This window comes from Stylophora pistillata, chromosome 2 (genome assembly GCF_964205215.1).
Source record: "Stylophora pistillata chromosome 2, jaStyPist1.2, whole genome shotgun sequence".
Classification (NCBI taxonomy): domain Eukaryota; kingdom Metazoa; phylum Cnidaria; class Anthozoa; order Scleractinia; family Pocilloporidae; genus Stylophora; species Stylophora pistillata.
The window spans coordinates 52,726,045-52,740,237 of NC_142520.1; the positions used below are offsets into that span (position 1 = coordinate 52,726,045).

The 14,193-nt window shown below is 41.0% G+C and overlaps 1 protein-coding gene across 1 annotated transcript in view; it reads right to left on the reverse strand.

Annotated features, from left to right (window-relative positions):
* Positions 1–14,193, reverse strand: part of LOC148740292 (uncharacterized) — a 118,634-nt gene that overhangs the window by 24,068 nt on the left and 80,373 nt on the right. The gene's annotated exons all lie outside the window — the stretch shown is intronic.

Consider the following 14,193-nt stretch of genomic DNA (forward strand, 5'->3'; position numbering starts at 1 on the left):
TTCACTGCGATCTATGACTTGGAAAAACTACCATAATTTGCTCCGTTGAAATGCACCAAAAGTACTCGCAATAAAGTGTTAATCCTCGTTGCTGTACATTTTTTAAAGACTGCAATCCCCAGCGGCTGTAAAGAAAAGGTGAAGACACTATTAATTGTCAAAAGATACGAGTCGAAAAAGCAAAACAAAAACCACGTGCGAGCCGTTATGTGATAATGTCATAGAGCATGCGTGTCACGCATGACGTTCCAACGTGACATCTCCTCTTCTCAAAAAAAAAGTTAAAACATAAAAAAGATTCTAACAAATAAACAAGGTTCTAACATGTTGTATTCTGTCCGTAACTACGTCTCTTTAATCACATATAAGATAACTAATAAGAAACGAATTTAATCGACCTCTCTCGCTCGTCGCTCCACCTTTCATTACATCCTCCGGTCATGTGACCGACACAACATCCCTTCTTTTCTTAACAGAAAAAAGAAAAACTTAATCTTAAACTAGATCATACGATCAACGCAACTGCAACTATGTCCAGAGTTTTTTTTTTTTTGCTTTACATAGCTCATGTCTTCCCTTTTTTTTTTTTTTTTTTTTTAATCACAACAAGGTTCAAGCCTGTAAGAGGCTACTATCATGTCAGTTTTCTTTCTGGGTTACTCCCATTCACCATAGCGATCTGGGGGATGCCTATCCCGTTGCGGCCTCTGCTCTAATTCATTGTCCTCTTGTAACCCAAACTGATGATCACTGTCAACACATTGTTCATCTCTGGGGGTAAACTTCTTTACTTCTGTGACGTTCCTCTGGTATTGAACTTTCTCAGGTGACTGTACCACAACACTATTGCCCTTCTTTTCAATGATTTCATAAGGCTCACTTTCAAATTTGGTTGACAACTTGTTTCACTTTTTTCTTCTTTAGAAGCGCTTGGTCACCAGTCTGAAGGTCATTGGGTTGAGCACCCCTTCGTTCGTCTGCATATATCTTTGCTTTTATTTTCTTTTCCCAGTCGCGATCTCGTGGCTCATCATCATTTACGGTAGTTTCGCGCAACTCAGGCATCTTTGTGCGGATCTTTCGACCAAATAATAACTCCGCAGGGGAAACTCCTGTGACGGTGTGCGGCGTTGTTCTGTATGTAGCGAGGTAATGAACGAGCTCTTTCCTCCAATTTTTTCCTTCTGCTTGTGCAATTCTCATGCTTTTGAGTAGGCTTCGGTTTTGACGCTCTACTTCGCCATTTGCCTGTGCCCATTGTGGCGTAACCTTGCAGTGTAAGATACCATTATCAACAAGAAAATGCTCAAACTCTTCACACCGGAATTGTGGTCCGTTGTCGCGCGTTATGGTTACTGGCAGGCCATCAACAGCGAATATCGTCTCGAGGCGTGAGATAATCTGGGATGCAGTAACTGACATCAAGATCTCCACTTCATAGTACCTAGAATAATAGTCAAATGACAACAAGCAGGTACTCTCCTGTTGGCATCGGTCCCAGGAGATCCAAGGATAAGTCCTGCCATTTGCCAAGCGGCAGCTCAGTAGGCATCAAAGGCTCCGGTGGAGTTGCTTGTCCAACTAATTGACATCCATGACGCGACCTTACATATTGTTCACTGTCTTTGTCGATACCGGACCACCACACTTTAGTCCTCAGTCTCAGTTTCGTAGCAACAATTCCAACATGTCCTTCGTGTGCAATAGCTAGTACTTGCTGTCTCAGAGTTTGGGGAATAACAATGCGAGTTCCACGCAAAACAACTTTGCTGATCGCACACAGTTCGTCTTTTACTGGAATATATTTAACACATTCTTTGTTGTTCCAGACACCTTCACGAATGCATCGCCTTACTTCACTCAGTCCAGCATCACAATGGGAATGTTCCTCTACTTCTCGTGTTGTCATGGCTTTTGGGGTGGCTGTCTGGGCTATAAACCGTACATATTCTTCTGCAACGTTCCTCGTTTTCTCCTCGTCCAGACTGTGGTAACAGCTCAGTCGAGACGGGGAATCTGCTATGTTCTCGCTACCAGGCTTGTATTCAATGGTGTAATCAAAAACTTGCAACCGCAGTACCCAGCGCTCAATGCGGGCAGGGGGTCTCGACTTCTTTGAGTACAAACATTCCAAAGGCTTGTGATCAGTTACAAGGTGAAACTTGATCCCATATAGGTAAGTGTGGAACCGTTCACAAGCCCATACAATCGCCAGCACCTCGCGCTCTGTCTGGCTGTATCTGCGTTCTGCATCCGTTAGACTTCGACTAGCATACATAATGGCCCTGAACTCTCCTTGCTGCTTCTGAGCAAGAACAGCGCCCAAACCCACAGGACTTGCATCAGTGATTATACGAGTCTCAGCATCTTTGTCGTAATATCCAAGAACCTCTGCTCGAGCCAGTTCATTTTTCAGCTTCTGAAATGCTGCTGCTTGCTCTGATCCCCATTGGAACACAATATCCCTCTTTGTCAGTCTTCGCAGTGGCTCTGACAGTGTCGCAAGATTTGGAATAAACCTTCCACTGTAATTTACTAGACCTAAGAATGACCTGACTTCTGAAACCGATTCTGGTTCTCTTGCTTTGACTACTGCCTTCACTTTGTCAGCGGCCACACCCACTCCTCGACTTGACGGGACATGGCCCATGAATGTCAACTGACTCATGGAGAATTGGCACTTTTCTAAGTTGAGGGTAAGGCCGCATTCACGTACACGCATCATCACTTTTCGCAGGCGTTCATCATACTGGTCATGTGTTGCACCATGCACTATGATATCATCTGAGATATTGTGTACCCCTTCAATACCTTGCAATGTGTGCTGGATAACCTGCTGGTATTTCTCCGGAGCTGCTGATATCCCAAACATCAATCTCTTATATCGGTACAGACCTTTGTGCGTGATGAATGTGGTAATCTCACGGGATTTTTCAGATAATTCAATTTGATGGTACCCCCATCTTAAGTCCAGCTTGCTGAACACTTTACTATTGTTCATGTCTTGAAGTACTTCATCAATGGTTGGAATGGGGTATCGTTCACGTTCTACCGCACAATTTGCTTGGTTCATGTCTACACAAAGTCTCACTTCCCCAATGGGTTTTGGGACTACAACTACAGGGTTGACCCACTGAGATGGACTGTTTACTTTCTCAATGATGTCTGTGTTCTCCAGTTCGTCTAATTTCTTCTCGATTTTGTCTCTTAGATTGAATGGTGGTCTGCGCAGAGGCTAAACCACTGGTGCCACATTCTCTTTTATATGCAACTTAAGCTGATATCCTTTTAGCTTTCCTACTCCTGTAAAACAATCTTTGAATTCTTCTACAATGTCACTGCTTTCAGAGTTTATGGAACTTCCTATCTGAAGCACTCCAAGCTTGATTGCTGTACTGCTCCCCAATAGGGGTTGTCCTGTCCCATCAATCACTACAAACTCTGCCTCACAAACTTTGTAACCCAGGACTACTCTTGCTTCGAAACAACCGATAACTTCTAAAGGCACACTACTCCCATAAGCATACAGCTTCTTTTTACACCTATAAGATTTGCATTCAATCTTCTGGGATTTTAGCTCCTCCCATGTTCCATTATCAATCACATTAGTGCTTGCCCCAGAGTCAATAAGCATTCGCACAGAAATCCCTCCAACTAACACATTTATCATCCCACCTGTACTTCCTCTGCCCACAGTGAATGCGTACTCGTCATCGTCGCTCTCAACTCTCAAGTTGTCATCATCAATCGAGTTCACATTCGATCTCCTTTTGTCTGGCACATCTCGTGGAGAAAATCTTTTGTTTCTGGTGACAGTTTTGGTTTGGCAAACCTGAGCAAAATGTCCTATCTTGTGACACCTCTGACACTCGGCATTTCTTGCTGGACAACAAATGACCTTCTCTGTCACAACGATAACATTTGGCTTTCGTTTCTCTTCCTTTGAACTGGACAGCGGTTTCTCCACGTTCGATACGGTTAACTTGTTGACGATCATCTTCCACACCAGTCATCCTTTTCAACTGAATATCTACTGCCTCAAAAGATCGAGCGATTTCTTGCACCTTTTCCAGAGTTAGACGGGTTCCCTTTAACAATAATTTCCGCCGCAAGTCGTCTGATCTGCACTTGTCGATGACCTGATCACGAATCGGCTCGTCTGCGTTATCCCATTACAATTTTCCGCTTGGTGTCGTAACCGAGTAATAAACTGATCGACCGTCTCTCCTCCCTCTTGTTTGAGATTTCTGAAGACGTGTCTTTCGTATGGCTCATTTAGCCGCGCGCTAAAATGAGCATCAAGTGTGCGTAGGGCTTTCTGATATTCGTCAGCACTGTCTTCACCTACATCTGCCGGCGGTCCTGGATCTTGCAGGGTTTCGAATAATTCTTGCACTTCACTGCCAGCACAGTGTAACAGCAAACCTTTTTTTCGAGCGCTGTTGGTGATTCCTCTTGCTAAGAGGTAATATTCAAGAGATTTTTTCCACTTTTTCCACCGAGGAGCAACTGAGGTAATCGCGCCTTTACAGTCGAACGGCAAAATTCCTCCAAACTCAACACTTGCCGCTGCCATGTTGATTTATGCGAAGGTATTGAACATCCTCGTCGCCAGTGTTGTATTCTGTCCGTAACTACGTCTCTTTAATCACATATAAGATAACTTATAACAAACGAATTCAATCGACCTCTCTCGCTCGTCGCTCCACGTGTCATTACCTCCTCAGGTCATGTGACCGACACAACAACTTGCATCTTAGACCCGATGCCAACTTATCTGATCCAGCATAGTTAGTAGTAATGGATCCAGGATTCACTTGACGAGTTACTGCCAGTAATCACCAAACTGGTCAACGCATCCCTGTCTACGGGGCACTTCCCAGATGAGTGGAAGGAAGCTGTAGTTAAACCGCTACTTAAAAAAGGTGCCAAAGACTCTGGTCACAAATACCTACGACCAGTGAGTAATCTGCAACTTGTTTCAAAGATTACCGAGAGAACGGTTTTCTACCAGATTTATTCCTACGTAACGGATAACGGACTCTTCCCAGAATTACAATCTGCGTACAGAAGAACACATAGCACAGAGACGGCACTGTTAAAAACTGTCAATGACATTCTACTAAACCGCCAACATGTCTTTGTTAGTTCTCCTGGCCTTAAGGGACCTAACATTATTTACAGGGAGGAAGGGGGGGGGAGTTGGTGGAAACCGAGAAATAAACTTCTCAAAAACTTCAAGACCCCCTTTATTGCGGACACACTTTTGATTGGTTTCCTCCCCCCATGATTCTTTAAATTCATTTTTGGCACTCAAAAAATAATCTAAGATACTTATCGCCTTATCGCAGAATTAAATTCTGCGATAAGGCCTGCGCGTTTTTCCTTTAGCATGGCTGGATAACTCCTCTATAGTGAACGGCATCTTTGTGACCATCTCCTTTATCGAACGCCTTAAAAACAGTCATGCCCGGAACTGGTGATCTAGTCCGATTGCTGGAAAGTGTGTTAAGAATTAGCGCTCGATCTAAAACTAACTTGTTCTATTTTGGCCTCAACATCAGTATTGCCGCCAGTCTTTAGGTGTTCAGAAATGACTCTACGGGACGACATAAGCTGAAATAGTCTTAGCTGAAATAGTCTTGGCTGAAATGTTAAAAGAATTACCTTTTTTTCGACTTAGTTGTTTTAACAGTTTCCAGCCCAATCAATTTCCGTGAGTTTTGTAACCAGAACTCTTAATTTGGGAAGAACGTTCTTAACTCAGCTAAGATTCTTTTTTTTTTTGTAGCAGTGATTTCAAATGGCACATTGTTTATCATACATTCAACCTGAGGTGTAGTTCACCCTATCTATTTCATTCTGTTTCCAGCCCCGTACTTGGTATTCTTCTCCATTTCCAATCATTTCGTACTTTGGCTGCGTTTCGCCTTTACTCTTATACCTTTAATCCTTTCCTTAAACTTTTCTCTGTAGCTATTTGATGTTTTGTGTTCTGCTTATTGACTCTTGTAGATAATGACACTATTACATTCAACTCTGCTGCTAAGTAACAAGAATTGCAGAATTTTATTTGGTCCTCCCTTTTCATTTGCACACAAATTTTTGTTCCCCCCCTCATTTCCACCTGTCATTCAAACCGGACAGTGAGGTTGGTGAGACGAACGCCAGGTGTGCCATGGAGCAGTGCATCAGGGCTGTAAGAGCGTGGATGGTTGCTGATAAGCTCAAGCTTAACGAAGACAAGACCGAGTTCATGCTAATTGGGACCCGCCATCAGCTCTCCAAAGTACAAACTGATAGTCTCTCAGTTGCCAATACTGCCGTATCGTCTGTAAGCGAAGCTAGATCGAGATCTTGGTGTTTGGTTTTACTCTAAGTTTCAATTTCAAAGACACATTAACAAGACGTGCCATTCAGCGTTTCACGTATCTATAATATAAGACGTAGACGTACATTTTTATCATTTGAAGCTGCGAAGACGTTAGTTCAAGCATTAGTCATCAGCCGCCTGCATTATTGCAATTCAGTCCTATATGGTATACCGGCTATCTACACGAATAAACTTCAACGCGTGCAAAACGCAGTCGCGAGACTTCTCACAAACACGCCACGCTTCACACATATAACACCTGTCATGGTAGACCTTCATTGGCTGCCTGCAAAACTTAGAATAATTTTTAAAGTTATCTCATTTACATTTAAAGCTGTACATGGTCTTGAACATGTCTTGCACCTGCATATATTACTAGTCTTTTATCTTCTAAAAAGTCTAGGTATAACCTAAGGTCTGTTGGTAACCACATTCTTGCAAGGCCCAAAATCAAATCAGCCAAGCCTACTGGAGACAGAGCCTTTGCGGTTGCTGCTCCAGTCTTATGAAATGTATTGCCACCCAGTCTTAGGAATATTGACAGTATTACTTTATTCAAGAAACAATTAAAGACACATCTTTTTAGGGAAGCATATTTTTAGATATTTTACAGTTTTTATCTATCCGACAATTTATTATTATATTACATTCTTAGTTAGCTACATTTTACGGTCAATTTTATAAAGTGTTATTTTAAGTACTATATCAAATGTAATAATAATATCATTAATTGTAAATAATATTTTTATGGTTAGTTTTCCTTTTTCAACTTGTAAAGCACATTAGATCATATATGTAATGAATTTGCGCTATAGAAATAAGAAATTTATTATCATGATTATTCTTATTATTTTAAATCATTTCAACAAAACAATATGGGGTGTGATCTGCGGAAAAAATGACAAGAAAATTTGACTGAAAGTCTCGGGAGAAAGGAGGGCTATATTTAAACAGCTCGGTTACTCTTGACAATCTTAAATATTTTTTAATGGTAGGGATAAAAATTTATGTGGGTTGTACCGCATACTCAGCCTTTAATACCAGCTACACTAATCTCTGATAGAGTAGTACTTACTAATGTAACACCTTTAGGGGCGCGTGCCCTTAAACCTCCGAAACATTTTAGAAAGGCCTCTAGGCTGTTTGCCTCGATCTGTTGTTATTATTGTCTGGCTAAGGATGACAACTGATTACTGAGGGAGGGAGGGTGAGAAGCTGTTTATTACTCCATTAGGACAAGAAAGAGAGATCCTGGAAAATTTCTTTAATTTTCCAATGTTTTCAAGAGGTAAAAATGATTACAATGTTTCTACAGAAACGACTCCTATTTTTTTTCTCTTCTCCACTAATTTCACTTATCTGAATCAAGTTTTTTACCCAGGAGTAAGATGGTACATAGAATAAGAAACTATTAAAATTTCCGTCAAGAATCAGGCTATAGAGCAAAGGAGTATGGGCTCGAGAGTCAACTATCTCGAGTGGAAATCAACTGCGAATTGATCACTTTCAAAAATGGCTGCCGGATTAATATTCTTTTGTTCAAATTTAAATTAGCCTTTCTGGCCTCGCTTGACATAATGTATTCTTTTGAAATTTGTACTGGAGAACGAGGCCAGAAAGGCTAACTCAAATTTAAACAAAAGAATATTAATTCGGCAGCCATTTATGAAAGTGGTCTATAATTTAATGATTTGTAGAAATCTACTTGTCGCCCAAACCTTCTCCAGATACAGGCTCATGTTTTTATTGATTAATGATACAAATGGGTCAGGTCACGTGCTGCCCACTTTACTTACTCTATCATGGAATAGATAGCGTGTAAGGGAGCCAATCAGATTGCAGCATTCATGATGAAGCGTCAGTGGATTACTAGTAAGAGTTGTTGGGATCATTTCTATCCAATGAAACTTAATTTTCATCGAGCGAAGTGAGCTGTTGCCAACTGCCCGTTAGCCAGCGGATTCTATCAAAATAGAACTTAGTCCCCCACAGTCCAGAGACAAAAACATGTGCTCGACTGACCCGCCATCTTGTTGTTATTACGTAGTTTTCGGATCGCTAATTTAAACCTTTGCTGTTGCCGTTCGTTGTCCAAATTTTATTTTGTTGGGATAACCTTCGCCACATGAGCAAAGATATAAAGTTGATTTCTGAAGCTATTCTAATGGTTAATGCGGTAGACTAATCATGAAAAGGTCCAATTCAGCCATTACGGGAGTCAAGTTGTACTGTTCCTGGAAAATAAACTTTACTGCTAAAATGCCTCTCCCTCACGTCACTCTACCCAGGAGTGTCCCCAGGAGTGTCCCCAGGAGTGTCCCCAGGAGTGTCCCCAGGAGTGTCCCCAGGAGTGTCCCCAGGAGTGTCCCCAGGAGTGTCCCCAGGAGTGTCCCCAGGAGTGTCCCCAGGAGTGTCCCCAGGAGTATTAATGGTCCAAGTGAAATGATAAAGAGACGAGGAAAAAAAAATACTGTGGAGCTACCTGTCAAGGAGTGGCATCCCGTCCAGGGGTGGGTGAAAATATCCCTGGTCGCTTCATTTCACAGAAACTTGGATTGATTAGCTCCCGTAACTATGTAAGTCATTCTTGCTCTTATGCAGACTTTTACCTTTCACCGCACAAACGCCTTTAAGTGTATTTAATCATTTTTGAGCTTCAGCTCGGTGCAAGAACAATATAGTTGATTTTATCGCCACATGATCAGTTTGATCAATTTGATAACACTTTGTTTTCAAATAAATCTGATTTAGCCATAATGATACGTATTGCTGTTTGATGTAATTTGAAATTGTTCTTTGGGATATTTAATATAGCACAGTTTGGGTAAGATTTAGCCTTAGAAACTACTGATGTCAATTGAATTAGATACTTCTTAAAATTACGCGATCCTAAATAGTTTTTTAAAAACAAATTCTTCTCCTCCTAAATATTCGTTATTAAACCCAAGTTACAGCTTCAAAAAGACTGTCAATCCTTTATTAAACTGACGCTCAGCTGGTTACTGCGGAAGGTTATAGCAGCTATTGTGCTCTTTGGCTTCTTCTCTGATTTGTCTTATTTCTTACTTTCTTTCAGCTCACAGAAAATCGTTGTTTAGTAATTAGTGGAACTCAGTGTTTTGCTTTGTTAAAGATATCATGGCTAGAAATCATGTAAGGAATTAGCATTCATGGTGGCTCTCAAAAGTTTGAAACACGTCAAGTTTGATGGATAAATATGATTGCTCGGTTCTTTAAAGATGGTTGACTCATGTAATTGTTGATTCCCGTGAGGATCACCAAACGTGACCATACTCTCAAAAGACGCGAAGCTCCATCAGCACGTGTTATTGAGCCCGTTCCTATGGTAGCCTCCGCTCTAAACAACATGTGCGGGAACAGCAGTACCAGTGGCGGCAGCAACAACAACAACAACTTGATTGCAGGTCAGAAAGCAATGCTACTGAGTCTTTGCTAAATCAATGCACGTCCCCTCTTTCTGAAGCTAGACAAATTCACAGCATTACTGGGAACGTGTGCAGTTGACTTAGTAGTCGCTCTCTCAGAATCGTGGCTGGGTAGTAATATCGATGACAGCCTTTTTTCAATCATTGCTTTCCGCAAGGATCTAGTAGGTGGCCGAGGTGGCGTAGTATGCGTATATTTGAACAACGTAATACCTTGTAGACGGCGATTGGACCCAGAAAAACCGAACTTTGAATGCCTGTGGCTCACTTTGCGCCCCAAACGCCTGCCTAGACCTTTATCTGGCATAGCCATCTGCGTTGTGTATCACCCTCCAGGTCGACCTGCCTAAAGTCACAAAGAACTGAATGACTATTTATTTAATGCTACTGATCGTCTGTTTGACGAACATCCTGATCATGGTCTGGTTCTTCTAAGCGATCTCAACGATTTCGATTGTAGTAACCTGGTTTCTCATCGCCGTTTAAAGCAAGTCGTTCAGCAGCCTACTAGAGACTTTGCCATCTTAGTTCAACAACCTACTGGAGACTCTACTATCTGAGATCTTACTGTAACAAATATGCATAACTCGTATAGCAGTCCAACTATTCCTGCCCCGCGAGGCTCAAGTGATCATAACATCGTATTTTGGCAACCAGTCCAGCGCACAGGCAGTCCCCGCGGATTAATCCTCCTTAGTGTGTGGTGCGCCAGGGTTCCCCAGGGAACAAAACTCGACCCAATATTGTTCTTGGTAATTATTAACAACTTGAATAACTCCCTGATCCCGAATCCCGTACTTGGAAGTATGTAGATGACGTATCGTTGTCCAAAGGGCTTGTAAGGAACAGCAACTCAACCATCCAAACCAGCCTCAATACCGTCGCCTCTTGGAGCTCCAGTAACTGGATGAAACTCAATACTAAAAAGTGCAAAGAAATGCGGATTTGTTTCCTAAAGGAACCCATAGATCTCCTTTATTTGAAGATCGATGATCAACAATTAGAGCTTGTAATCTCACACAAAGTACCTGGACTGGTGATCCAGACTAATTTAAGATGGAACAATCACGTCGAATCTATTGTCAGCAAGGCTTCTAAACGACTTCATATACTCCGAGTAATTCATCGAGGGGGCGCTGAGATTAATGATCCAATTACTATATATATCACCCTGATGCGATGTTCATGCGATCTCCACTTGAATATTGCTGCGTCGTGTGGCACCACGCCCTACACTCCTATCTCCCACAAGAGTTAGAACGTATACAGAAAGTTTCTCTCAAAATCATAGCACCTGCGTATTCCTACTTAGAAACCCTTCAATTCCTAAATTTAAGAACATTAGAAGAGAGAAGAAGTGAACTCTGTGTTAAAACTCTTGAAAAGATCTCAAGAGGAAGACCTCTCATTAAACATCTCCAGTGACGAGACAGTGCATGCGTCACTATCAAACGAGATGTGATAACAAATATAAATTAACTAAATGCAGGACTAAAAGGTTGCGCCGTAGTTTCTTCCCAAGTACTAGTTTAGCTTTCAAAAATCTAAAGATTTTTAGACCATACATACAAAGATATATTTTGACTTGTATAAGCATAAATTCATTTGTAATTTTAATATAAAATCTATTGTAACCTATTCCCTTATTGATTAACAGTATGTAATTTTTATAGTTGTGCATTTGTAACCACATTGTAATTCAGATTAACTGCGATGATGGTGGAATTCAACTTTTATTATTACATTCAAAAACACAAATAAAGTTTCCATCATTATCATTTATAAAGATTTGAAGGCCATCTCTGGCATTAGTGTTATGAGCTCAGTGGTCCATCACTATCAGAGCTCATTAACGTTTCTGGAGCATGAAGAATGCCAGGATGCTGATCTACCACACGCAACCCCCAGCATTTCTTTAAGCCTCCTCGGGCCCAGTTCTTCAGAAGCTGATTAGCACAAACCCAGGGCTAATTTTTAACCCTGGTTTCTCTATTTCCTTTTTTAAAAGCCTTTTCTAGATAATTTTCATTTTTCTTTTTTTAGAACATCTAATTATCAAATTGAAGACAAAAAAATTATATTTAATTTTCTTTCAAAGCTTTCATATTTAAAATCAGATTTGACCCTCACCCTGGCTTTTCTCAACCCACCTATGAACAAACCGATCCTGGCAATTTTCTAGTACTCCTGTGCAATCATGAGTGAAGTAAGGGACTGTGAGAGTATAGGGGCTTACTGAAAAACTCAAAGGGACTGTGAGAGTATAGGGGCTTACTGAAAAACTCAAAGGGACTGTGAGAGTATAGGGGCTTACTGAAAAACTCAAAGGGACTGTGAGAGTATAGTGGCTTACTGAAAAACTCAAAGGGACTGTGAGAGTATAGGGGCTTACTGAAAAACTCAAAGCAATACCACGAGCACAGTTGTTCAACCAACTGCATGACTGTACCACTCACTGGTTGGCTGACTGGGCTATATAGAACAATACTTTAAGTTTCCGAGTAAACACAGGAATATCTACACGTCTACAAATGAAAAAACTACAAAACTTGACGTGGACTACAATCAAATAAAACTCGTTTCCATGGATTTAATCAAATAAGGAGAGAGATTGGAAACTGCACTTGTGTGTACATCCGTATATCCATGACACAGCATGATACTCTATTAAGAGCAAATCACAAACAGTAAAATGCGAATATTTCAAGGTAAGAAATGTCTAAGAAGTAAAATGTACGCTGCTTTATCTTCATGTGCAGTCTTTAGTTACTGCTGGGATCTCTCTTTTTCTTCTTCCAGACTTGGATGACCGAGATTAGATCCTGTTTTACCCTGGATTCACTCCACAAACCATTCCAGGATCTTCAGATCATTTGACGATGACACACAGTGTACAATAAATATTTGCGGGAGTTTCATCGGGCGGAAGAACAAGTTTTGTTAATTTTTGTGCGGGAACACATTGTTGAGAGTTCTGCTTTGAAATCATTTCTTGCTTGATAGAGGCGCTGTCCGGTCTCTCTGTCTTCGTGAAGTCTGAAGGATATTCCAGCTTTTGAACCAATCAGAATTAACATCGTTCTTCTTCTCCTGATTGTTGCTTTCCTCACCGACGGTTTTTGACCAAGTGTTCGCTTGAAAGAGTCGCTGTAACTGAAGGGGGAGGGTAGGGTAGGAGAGGGATTAGTGAGGGGGAGGGTAGGGTAGAAGAGGGATTAATGAGGGGGGAGGGGTACACTCATTTAGTTTCCCTGTCAACGAACTTTCACCTCTACATCCCATAAGTTGTCGCATAAAAATTTCTTTATCTTCCCTCCTCGGCCCCCACACCCAGTCAAGGGTGTGGCTGTGATCACGGGTGCTGTCTAAAAGCAGGTCTAGATACTCTTGCTTTCTTCTTTTCAGAAATTTAGAATAGACATTGACGACGCTGCATTGAGGAGAGTGTTAGGAAAGAAGAAATGCTAGTATCCCTGAATCGTGTCATAAAATACATATTTATTTGAATATCTCTGTGATTTCTGTAATTTATAAGCACTAATCACTCTAGCTGCGTTTACAAGAAGCGTATGCAAGGACTAAAAGTACTTGGTAAATAAATCTACTATACCGACAAAATATTTCAAACCTTGACTTTAGAAATTCAATTTTATTTACAAATGTTTCATGTCTCCTGATGAATAACAAAAATAAAGATTTAAAGGCCATCTCTGGTATTAGTGTTATGAGCTCAGTGGTCCATCACTATCAGAGTTAATTCACATTTGTGGAGCATGGAGAATGCCGGGATGCTGATCCACCACACGTAACCTCCAGCATTTCTTTAAGCCTCCTCGGGCCCAGTTCTTCAGAAGCTGATTAGCACAAACCCAGGGCTAATTTTTAACCCTGGTTTCTCTATTTCTTTGTTTAAAAGCCTTTTCCAGATAATTTTAATTTTTCTTTTTTCAGAACATCTAATTATCAAATTGAAGACAAAAAAATTATATTTAATTTTCTTTCAAAGCTTTCATATTTAAAATCAGATTTGACACTCACCCTGGGTTTTCTCAACCCACCTATGAACAAACCGATCCTGGCAATTTTCTAGTACTCCTGTGCAATCATGAGTGAAGTAAGGGACTGTGAGAGTATAGGGGCTTACTGAAAAACTCAAAGGGACTGTGAGAGTATAGGGGCTTACTGAAAAACTCAAAGGGACTGTGAGAGTATAGGGGCTTACTGAAAAACTCAAAGGGACTGTGAGAGTATAGGGGCTTACTGAAAAACTCAAAGGGACTGTGAGAGTATAGGGGCTTACTGAAAAACTCAAAGGGACTGTGAGAGTATAGTGGCTTACTGAAAAACTCAAAGGGACTGTGAGGGTATAGAGGC